The sequence below is a fragment of the Natator depressus genome, chromosome 8 (genome assembly GCF_965152275.1).
Source record: "Natator depressus isolate rNatDep1 chromosome 8, rNatDep2.hap1, whole genome shotgun sequence".
Lineage (NCBI taxonomy): Eukaryota > Metazoa > Chordata > Testudines > Cheloniidae > Natator > Natator depressus.
Genome location: NC_134241.1, coordinates 84,067,208 through 84,079,275, shown reverse-complemented (window position 1 = coordinate 84,079,275; position 12,068 = coordinate 84,067,208). Strand labels below are relative to the sequence as shown.

Here is a 12,068-nt window from a genome sequence, read left to right as displayed (position 1 = left end):
GAGATGTTTGTGAACTGAGCTGAGATTCCAGTTGGGATAGAGGAATGTTATTTCATTTTGCCACAGGTACCCCTGACACTCTAAAGAGTGAATGCATTTGTTTTCTTGCAGCAATGACTTGTTGGTAAACAAGGAGTTTGTCTTATAAGGACAGCTTTCAAAGAATAAAATATAGATTTTCACATGTAAATCCTATTTTACAATGGAATATTTTTCATCTCTAGTTTTCACTTGAATGAGCTTTATTACTAGTTATGGGTGAACCTCAAACAACTTGAGAAACCTTGGAAAGTTTACGTATTTATTTGAAACTTATCTGAATATTTCAAAGTCCTCATTTTCCTTTATCTTTCTCACCATTCCACACTAATGCTTCTAACTTCTACAGTTACATATTTTTCCCTTCCTCCTAACTCTATTTTTCTCCCGACTTCCAATCTCAAGTATCTCCAGTTTCCTCTACCTGACATCCAGTATACCCCCTTCCTTTCATATGTCATGAATGGAGAGGTCTAGTCTGAAGTTTTATTGTATTTATCTGTTACAGTCTGGCTGGCTAGAAAAATCTAATCTCATGAATTCAAGGAGGCTGAATCTTCACAGCCCTGCAATTTGTCCAAAGCTTTTTTGTAGTCATTTATGCTGGTGCAAAGTCAATGTAAAATGCTACTAAATCAGGATAGTAGGGCTACCCACACTTAGCATAGATATAGATGACTACACAAATTGTAGGCAACGGTGAATCAGGCCCAGATCTTCTCCAGAATTTGCCTTTGTCCAAACCCTGAGGAGTGGGAGGAGAGATACCGGAATTAATGAAACTTGATACAGTAGCCATTTTAGCAGAAATTGTTCAGTCCCCAAGATGGATTTGAATAAAGGAGGCCTGTCGCAGACTAGGAGATGGAGAGTTTCCATCAGTTCTTATCTTTAAAAGAGTTCAGTTATGATTTAGATTAAGACCCTTCTTTTCTGCAGAACCAGTTCACCTGTTCCTAATCATTATACTCTTGAACCTAATTATGAAAGCATGTTAGCTGCAAAACAAGATGGAAACTATGCATTTCCAGTTCTGAAGTGTCCAAAATAGCACAAAGATGAAATCATAAGGTAGCCAGATCCTGCCCAATGGTGTGGGTGCCTTGCATCTCCCTTACAGTTTCACATAAGCAAACCTCTTTTACTTGGACTTCTCTTGCTTTCTTCAGAGTTGATCAAACATCAGCTACAAGAGATAATGTGATCAGTTTCTAAGGTGGTACACTGATGAAGGGTCTGTCAATTTGGGGGGGAAGAGTGTTTTTTCAACTGAGTTAGCTCAGTTGAAGGAGTTTAACATGATTGGAAAGCCCCCTTAACACCCCTGCAGACAGTTCAACATCTTCAAAGCTGTGCGAGCTGGTTGTGGGGTAGTCTAGCTGGAAGCCTAGTTTTTTCAAAATTGCCTACAGCTGCACTGCTGCAGCGTTTTAAGTGTTGACATACCTCTAAAATTTGAAGTCGTTGTGTCTCTTTTGAAAAAGAGACTTGGGCTCGTAAGTCACTTAGGCATTTTTGAAAATGTTACCCCCCATGTCTGCATGGGTGTTAAGGGAGCTTCTACCGTGGCTCAACACAACCAGCTAACACAACTGAAAAGGTGTTAAACTGTGTCTACATAGGTGATAACGGAGTTTCAACTGACTTGACTGAGCCCCCAACCCATCTACTCAATCCAAGAGCCTGCCTTTTGAAGCAAATTGACTCTTGTAATGTAATGTCTTTAAACCAACAGGTTAAAGCAATTGAGATGTTTCAAAAATATAGTGTTATTAATTAAATGATGAGGGCAAGACAATTGTCTTCCCATAATGTATCACAAAGTCACTTAAACCATTCTATGTATAATATATTCAGATAAGAAAACAAAACACCTCAGTTCCTTGGCCACCTGCTTTGGACGGAGAAACTATTCTTGTGGTACGAATGGTATATTTCAGGAAATCAGTACCTGCATTTTTCATTACTGATTTTATCTGTGACCCAACTGTGTTTATCTTATCTATTCCAATGAGTCTAGGAGAACATACAGATAGTGTGTCTCAGTTCTGTCTTCTGTCCCCAAGTCTATCAAAAAAGAATATGTTGAAAATTTCAGTAGACTTCTTCCTTAGTTAGACAACTCCTTTAATTGTAATTAGTGTTTCACAACCATTTGGAAGCTTCTTTAGGCATTTACTGCTTCATTCTGATCAAGGTTAATTGTACAATTCTTACAGACCAGCAAAGAGTTAAGAGACTTGCCAGTTTTGTGGAAAGGATCTTTACAGGACATGACTGATTATATCTATATCTGCTAAATTGGAAAGAATTAGGCCAGTGCTTGATGCTCCTCTTATTTAGGTTTTAATGGCTTAATTAATAAAGAACTCTGAAAAGCATTGCAGATACTTTAGATGTGTTAACACAGGGATATACATAGGCTAATGCTGATGCATATGGCTTAATTGTTGAAGTTGTCTTTCTCATTTTAATTTTACCTACTAGAAAGTCAATATCCATTGATTTAATTTTGTTAGAAGAATTCTTATCTCCTGCCCTTCTCCAAGAGACAAAATCTTTATGTAGTCTATCTTATATTCCATTTGTTGATTCTCTCTAACCCTCAAAGTTACTTTAATTAACAGTCTCTGTTTGAAGTGGACATAATTTACTTTAATTTTCAAAAAGCTTTGGATAATGCCTTTCATAAAAGACTATTAAGGTAAATAACAAGAGGGTAAAGGGAAAAGTCATGTTGTGAATTAAAAACTGGTTAAGCAAGAAGAAATAGAAATAGAATTGTACTGAATGATTACTCTTCAGAGTGGAAAGCAAGTTAATAGTGGGGCACCACAAGGGTCAGTATTATTTAATAAACTAAAGCTTTTGTGGAGAAAGCGGAAAATAAGCTGCTGAAGATTGCTGATTGCACTAAGTATTTTCAATTAGTTAAGAAAAATTGTGAGACATTGCAGACATTTTTAAGCTAGAGATGGATCCATTGCAGTTCAGGGCAATGATGGGTGACCTCAGTAGGCCAAAGTCCTTCCATCCTATTCCAGGAAGAATTGGGTCCTCCCTTGAACAGAAGGTCCTGTCCGTTTTGTTGATCAGAAAGAAGGACATGAGTCAGTCTAAATTGAGGTTATTTATCCAGAAGTTTTTTCTTTGTTGGTCTCTGGAGAATCTAGTTTGAACTAGTATTTGCAAGCCTCTCCAGATGGTACTTCTCTGGAGGTGTTACAATGCAAGTGAATTTACCTATGCACTCCTATTCCCCCACTGTTCTTAATTCCTGGAGAAGCTGCAGTCACTCTTCCCCCTAGAATTATGTATAATCCCAAGCCCACAATGATCCATAACCTTAATACAGTAAAATTTCCAACAATATTTCAGGAAATTGCCATATGTATCATAGGATCAAAACGGAAATCTCAGATCTAACTCCCTTTGAATATTGGGTTGTAAGGATGCAAATCTCCGCTCTTACGATTTTCCTTCTGGTTCAAATTTAAAACCAGAAAGGACCTAACTTCTGATTTGGTTCTAATACCAGGAAAAATCTCACAGGAATGTGATTCTTGTATGATTTTTTTTTTTTTTTTTTTTTGGTCAGTAATGATGATTTAGCTAACACTTGTGTAGTGCTTTTAATCGAGAGATTTCATGGTGCTTTACAATTCCCCCATGGTGATAGATGATGAAACTGGTAGCTATTACACAGGTGCTGGCCTCCTAGTTGAGCATTTTGCATTCCCATACACATCTCCCCACCAGGGTCAGCCTTTTGAAGCCATCCCTCACCCATGTCATGAGGTTTTTTGTTAATTAAAACACAACAATGCTAGCAACAAGACAAACACCACAGACAAACATAAAACATAGATCCATGGTATTGTGGGTTATTGTTCCGCTGGCGCCAGCTTGCTTGTAGAGAGTCTGAAAAACAAAAGAAACAATTTCCACCACCCCCTAGTGGGGACAGATTATTACTTAATAATAATAATAATTAATAATTAATTAATAATACCACCACTTTCTTTTACAAATTTCCTTGCTAATTGCAGGAAAAACAGAAGAATTACCTCCAGGCTGTCCTTATTTTGTTCTATAGTCAGGCTAGTGAATTACCCCACTCATGGGTCATTTATGAAATTTATGAGGAGGTGTACCTCAGTTTCCCCTCTTGTACAACAGACCAAGTTTGCCATAGTTTCTCTGCTGTACCGAGCATTAAGTTTATTCTCAGGTAATAGCTGAGACACAGCTTCAGATTTTAGCACTGTACACACACACACACACACACACACACACACACACACATACCCCTTAAGGTTAACCTGTTCCCCTTATTTTCAGGCTTGACTTATTTTTTCACCTCCCTTTCCTGGAGCGCCATAATCTGAGTCTTCTAGTAACTTGACAGGTTTCAGAGTAACAGCCATGTTAGTCTGTATTCGCAAAAAGAAAAGGAGTACTTGTGGCACCTTAGAGACTAACCAATTTATTTGAGCATAAACTTTCGTGAGCTACAGCTCACTTCATCGGATGCATGAAGTGAGATGTAGCTCATGAAAGCTTATGCTCAAATAAATTGGTTAGTGTCTAAGGTGCCACAAGTACTCCTTTTCTTTTTTCTAGTAACTTGTTTGCTGACCAGATGTATTCATTATTTGCAGCTCCTTTGTGCCCATCAGCTTGATAATTTGCATTTACACAGAGGCTTACTAGCTTGCTTTTGGATCCAAAGCTAGTAGCAGCTCAGAGACTGTCTTAAAAGGGAAACATTCACTTCCAGTAGAGTTCTGATTACTTTCCACTTTCATCTCCTGCTCCAAAACACAGAGATCTGAAAAAGAAAGCACAACCTATTGTGGCTCCTTTTGGAGCCCTAATAGGATTTTAATGAAGTACCATGTTTTATTTGCATTTCTTTTACCCCTTCTCCAATACACACTGCACACGTCCTGGGAAAATGCAAATTCCTTCCATATAGTTTAACCTCCATAATATTATATTAGCCATATTAATTTTACACAAGGTGTAACTGCCTCCCCCATGCCCACAGAGTTTTCATGTGCACCCACCAAAGCAACAATCTGATCCCCCAGAGCCACCCCAAGGCTCAGTGTTCCCATCATTCCTCCCCTTTTCCTTTTCTTTTTCCTGTGCACACACACAAAATTCTCTTTTGCCGAACATCCCTTGTACTGTGATTACTCTTTTTTATACAACTGTACCCGATTACACTCCCATCTTGTACAACTAGACACAACCAGGGGCAGCCAAGTTAAGTTCCAATAGAAACCCCTTACATTCCTTTAGTGATTTTGATTACATTACCCAATAGTCAAACAATTTTGATCAGATTCTCTGTCCACCTGCTGCCTGCAGCAGTCCCTTATAGACCATTTCTGTGGGAAAAGGGCCCATTTTCCTTCAGAATAGCTGTAAAGGCTTCTGGGTCAGAAGCATAGTGGTGGTAGTAGCCACTCTACCTGACCCCCTTGGATAATTTAATTACCAAGCTTCCATCCAATGTCACTGCACAGAGTTGCACATACAGTTACATTTATATAACTGGGTTTTATCATTAAACAAAAACTTCCTTCTTGTAACACCACAACTGTTACTGTTTTAAAATCTTCACAACAGTTACCTTTTACCATTTCCACAACTCCCAAATGTTTATTTTCCTTCAAACTCTGTATTATCAATTTTTGCAAAAGCTATTTGTAATTTTTCCCTCACTTCTTTAAATCACTTACTCCTACATTCAGTTCTTTAAGGTAGTGCAATTTGTCTGTAACAACTTAGCCACCAAGTACAATTATTGCCACACAGCTGCCTTAACCTATGCTGTCTTTACCTTGAGTCTGTTCAAAGAGGCAGTAAAACATTTGTCTCCATGGATGCCCATGGATCTTTTACTCCAAAAATTCCAATGGAATACAGCAGACCTCCCTCATACTTTGTCCAAAAAAACCAAAAACATCTCACATAAGTATCCAAAGTACCCTCCATTAAAACTTCAGAAAAACAAAAGTGTGGAAAGGCAGGGGAAGAGGTGGAAAGAAACCAATTAAGCCTGTCAGGTCAGTTTAAAGTATAGGCTACCAGCAGCAAATTAAGTAAACCAAGAAAAAGAAGAAGGAAAAGAAGAAAAGGATATAGTTAGCTTGAGCCAAGAGTAGGCTCCCTGAGTTGAAACAGTTGGGAACCCTTATCCCCAGGTTCTCATTCTGGCTCTGGGAGAAGAGTGTGGGTTGTTACCCGCTCCTGCAAACCCTGCCATTTTGCACTTTGAAACTTTTTTTTTCCCTTCCCCTTCTTTCTCTCCACTCCCCCAGGACCAAGTCCCAGCTCCAGTCTCTAAAGGTAGTCTGTTAACTCTGCTTTTGACTTTAAACCCTGTTGTGCCAAATCATCTTTAACTACCCCTAACTAATTTACAACCCTTCAGCAGCCCTTGCTGAAGCAGCACCAAACTTGAAAGATTACTGGCAGCTTCCCATAATGCTGCCCTTACTTCAAACCTCTCACAAGCGGACTGAAGTGCCTCCTTTCCCTGGAAGGCATTCAGTCCCCATGGGCAGGGATCTTCTTCCACTAGCCATTTTCCAAGGAGGGTGGGCTCCTCAGCCACCCCCCATCCCTCTGGGTCCCCTAACACTTCCTCCATTTCCTTTTTAATCTCATCCCAGGTTGACCTCTGCACCTGGTATGGGCCCTGGTTCTTCCTTATCCATTTATCCAAAAAATCCTTTACCCTGGCTTGCTAGAACCACAACTACCATCACGAGAGTTTGCGATACCTCCTCCAAGCAGCTGCACGGACTGTTGGGGAGGGGGACTTACAGGCTGCCACTCACCTATCCGATGCGATGTATCCAAGTCACGGCACCAAGATGTTCGGGGGCTTATTCCTTCACCCCCTTAGTTCCCTGGTCCTTCTTGCATGAACAGAGAGCAACAATACCTGAAGTCCAAAGGTGCAAACAATTCGATGTTTTTGGGGGTGAACTTCCAGCAAGCATGATTCCAGTTTCCTTCCTTTGTGTCCCCCTTCCCAGCTCTGACACCACAGAGCCTTACCTGTGTCCCTGTTCCCATTCCTGCCCTTAGCTAAACATGATTCCAATTTCCCCACCCCCATTCCCATTTCCCACTCACTCACCCACCCATCCACTTCCTGATTGACTGCAGACTATATAGTAAAACTTGAGTTCTGCTTAGCTATACCTTAACCAATCATTTTACTGAAATTTAACTAACCAATCCTAACATATTGTAACATGATTATTTAACCAATTATATCCCACCACCTTAATAAGTTTGCACCCAGCAAAATTAATTATACAGCAGACAGGAACAATCACAGAACCAGACAGAGATTATACAGACAAACAATGGGGAAATGGGGACTACAGTGATAGAACAACAAAGAAATGAGGATTTCACATCCCAGCTATTGATAAGTGAGTTCTTGCCAGACAGGATGCTATCAAACTAAGTTTCCTTTTACATCTTCTAGGCACTTCCCTTTCTCTGGAGGCGATAGGCATTATCAGGACAGGATTGTATTCCTAACAGCCCAATAGCACCTTATTTCAATGTGACTAGGTTGGAATGTGAGGATGTGACCACCGGTCGCTTCCCAGCTTATGGCTGCCTCTGCTGCTTAGCCAAAGGCCTTAGCCTAAGAACAGGGCCTCAGACTGTCACAGTAAGAGAAGTCCCTGACACCGGCAGACACTGATTTTGATTCTTTCTTTTATACCTCTATAACTAGCTAAGTGATAAGAATACACCTAAATTCTTAGAGTATAGGCCTTTACAGACAGGCCTGAATATCTATATCATAACAATACCCTTCCATGCATCCTGTTCTCAGACCTGCAGATTCAGGTTCTCTTCTGCTCAAGTGGGCCTTCCAGTGTTTGGGACATTTTTAGAAGGTGATAAATGCCTTCAGAACCTATTGAAGTCAATGGGATTTGAGGAGGCTCTGTATGTGGCAGGAGTAGTCCCTAAAACACTAGTCTTAGGGAGGCTTACAGCCAATGTTAGTGTGAAATAATTAAACATAAGGGAAAATGCATTAAGTATGGTATGGAAAGGGCTTTGCACAGAAAATTCACTCAGTGAAGCATATCGACAAAATATTTTTCCATTTAAATAGTCTAAAGAAATAATCCCTGAACAGTAATGTTGCTTAGTAACAGGTCTTACTTGTTCCGTCAGTACTTGTGAGTGACGGATTCAAATGACTGGCCTCTTTGTAGCCCGTGTGAAATGAATTGGTGGTCTCAGTCCAGTTACTAGTTGACAGAAAAAAGAAAAAAGAAAAGGAGTACTTGTGGCACCTTAGAGACTAACCAGTTTATTTGAGCATGAGCTTTCGTGAGCTACAGCTCACTTCATCGGATGCATAGCATATCGTGGAAACTGCAGAAGACATTATATACACACAGAGACCATGAAACAAAACTTCCTCCCACCCCACTGTCCTGCTGCTAACAGCTTATCTAAAGTGATCATCAAGGAAGGCCATTTCCAGCACAAATCCAGGTTTTCTCACCCTCCCCCCCCCCCCACACAGACACACATACAAACTCACTCTCCTGCTGGTAATAGCCCATCCCTCTTTGAAACCTCTCTTTATAATGCGCATGATAATCAAGGTGGGTCATTTCCAGCACTAATCCAGGTTTTCTCACCACCCCCCCCCCACACACACACACACCCCTCCAAAAACCACACACACAAACTCACTCTCCTGCTGGCAATAGCTCATCTTACAATGTGCACAGCAATAATCCAAGTTTAACCAGAACGTCTTGGGGGGGGGGGGGTTTGTAGGAAAAAAACAAGGGGAGATAGGCTACCTTGCATAATGACTTAGCCACTCCCAGTCTCTATTCAAGCCCAAATTAATAGTATCCAATTTGCAAATGAATTCCAATTCAGCAGTTTCTCGCTGGAGTCTGGATTTGAAGTTTTTTTGCTTTAAGATAGCGACCCTCATGTCTGTGATTGCGTGACCAGAGAGATTGAAGTGTTCTCCGACTGGTTTATGAATGTTATAATTCTTAACATCTGATTTGTGTCCATTCATTCCCCTACGCAGAGACTGTCCAGCTTGACCAATGTACATGGCAGAGGGGCACCGCCGGCACACGATGGCATATATCACATTGGTGGATGTGCAGGTGAACGAGCCTCTGATAGTGTGGCTGATGTTGTTAGGCCCTGTGATGGTGTTCCCTGAATAGATATGTGGGCACAGTTGGCAACGGGCTTTGTTGCAAGGATAGGTTCCTGGGTTAGTGGTTCTGTTGTGTGGTATGTGGTTGTTGGTGAGTATTCGCTTCAGGTTGGGGGGCTGTCTGTAGGCAAGGACTGGCCTTTCTCCCAAGATTTGTGAGAGTGTTGGGTCATCCTTCAGGATAGGTTGTAGATCCTTAATAATGCGTTGGAGGGGTTTTAGTTGGGGGCTGAAGGTGACGGCTAGTGGCGTTCTGTTATTTTCTTTGTTAGGCCTGTCCTGTAGTAGGTGACTTCTGGGAACTCTTCTGGCTCTATCAATCTGTTTCTTCACTTCCGCAGGTGGGTATTGTAGTTGTAAGAAGTATTCTATCTACTACCCAAGATCCATAAACCTGGAAATCCTGGACGCCCCATCATCTCAGGCATTGGCACCCTGACAGCAGGATTGTCCGGCTATGTAGACTCACTCCTCAGGCCCTACGCTACCAGCACTCCCAGCTACCTTCGAGACACCACTGACTTCCTGAGGAAACTACAATCCATTGGTGATCTTCCTGATAACACCATCCTGGCCACTATGGATGTAGAAGCCCTCTACACCAACATTCCACACAAAGATGGACTACAAGCCATCAAGAACACTATCCCCGATAATGTCACGGCTAACCTGGTGGCTGAAATTTGTGACTTTGTCCTTACCCATAACTATTTTACATTTGGGGACAATGTATACCTTCAGATCAGCGGCACTGCTATGGGTACCCGCATGGCCCCACAGTATGCCAACATTTTTATGGCTGATTTAGAACAACGCTTCCTCAGCTCTCGTCCCCTAAGGCCCCTACTTTACTTGCGCTATATTGATGACATCTTCATCATCTGGACCCATGGAAAAGAAGCCCTTGAGGAATTCCACCATGATTTCAACAATTTCCATCCCACCATCAACCTCAGCCTGGTCCAGTCCACACATGAGATCCACTTCCTGGACACTACAGTGCTAATAAACGATGGTCACATCAACACCACCCTATACCGGAAACCTACTGACCGCTATTCCTACCTACATGCCTCCAGCTTTCACCCTGACCACACCACACGATCCATCGTCTACAGCCAAGCTCTGCGATACAACCGCATTTGCTCCAACCCCTCAGACAGAGACAAACACCTACAAGATCTCTATCAAGCATTCTTACAACTACAATACCCACCTGCGGAAGTGAAGAAACAGATTGATAGAGCCAGAAGAGTTCCCAGAAGTCACCTACTACAGGACAGGCCTAACAAAGAAAATAACAGAACGCCACTAGCCGTCACCTTCAGCCCCCAACTAAAACCCCTCCAACGCATTATTAAGGATCTACAACCTATCCTGAAGGATGACCCAACACTCTCACAAATCTTGGGAGAAAGGCCAGTCCTTGCCTACAGACAGCCCCCCAACCTGAAGCGAATACTCACCAACAACCACATACCACACAACAGAACCACTAACCCAGGAACCTATCCTTGCAACAAAGCCCGTTGCCAACTGTGCCCACATATCTATTCAGGGAACACCATCACAGGGCCTAACAACATCAGCCACACTATCAGAGGCTCGTTCACCTGCACATCCACCAATGTGATATATGCCATCGTGTGCCGGCGGTGCCCCTCTGCCATGTACATTGGTCAAGCTGGACAGTCTCTGCGTAGGGGAATGAATGGACACAAATCAGATGTTAAGAATTATAACATTCATAAACCAGTCGGAGAACACTTCAATCTCTCTGGTCACGCAATCACAGACACGAGGGTCGCTATCTTAAAGCAAAAAAACTTCAAATCCAGACTCCAGCGAGAAACTGCTGAATTGGAATTCATTTGCAAATTGGATACTATTAATTTGGGCTTGAATAGAGACTGGGAGTGGCTAAGTCATTATGCAAGGTAGCCTATCTCCCCTTGTTTTTTTCCTACAAACCCCCCCCCCCCAAGACGTTCTGGTTAAACTTGGATTATTGCTGTGCACATTGTAAGATGAGCTATTGCCAGCAGGAGAGTGAGTTTGTGTGTGTGGTTTTTGGAGGGGTGTGTGTGGGGGGGGGTGGTGAGAAAACCTGGATTAGTGCTGGAAATGACCCACCTTGATTATCATGCGCATTATAAAGAGAGGTTTCAAAGAGGGATGGGCTGTTACCAGCAGGAGAGTGAGTTTGTATGTGTGTCTGTGTGTGGGGGGGGGAGGGTGAGAAAACCTGGATTTGTGCTGGAAATGGCCTTCCTTGATGATCACTTTAGATAAGCTGTTAGCAGCAGGACAGTGGGGTGGGAGGAAGTTTTGTTTCATGGTCTCTGTGTGTATATAATGTCTTCTGCAGTTTCCACGATATGCTATGCATCCGATGAAGTGAGCTGTAGCTCACGAAAGCTCATGCTCAAATAAACTGGTTAGTCTCTAAGGTGCCACAAGTACTCCTTTTCTTTTTTCTTTTTACGAATACAGACTAACACGGCTGTTACTCTGAAACCTGTTACTAGTTGACAGGCACCCACATCGCAAATGATTCATCATGTCTGGCACTAATTGGGACCATCGCTGGCAGTGTCAGCAAAGAGGAGGAGTGAATAGCAGTGGAATCTACACTATCCACTCATCCTTTCACTAGAGGTGGTCCCTTTATGTCACCACTGAGGCACATGAATAGGTTGAGCTGGAATGTTTTTTCCCTGCTGCTCCCCATGCTGTGGATAATTTCTAGGGTTCTCACTCCAGCACCTTTCACAATCAT

The 12,068-nt window shown here is 42.1% G+C and overlaps 1 protein-coding gene across 4 annotated transcripts in view; it reads left to right on the top strand.

Moving 5' to 3' along the window:
* TNNI3K (TNNI3 interacting kinase) overlaps positions 1 to 12,068 on the top strand; it is a 166,550-nt gene that overhangs the window by 24,391 nt on the left and 130,091 nt on the right. The window lies entirely within an intron of this gene.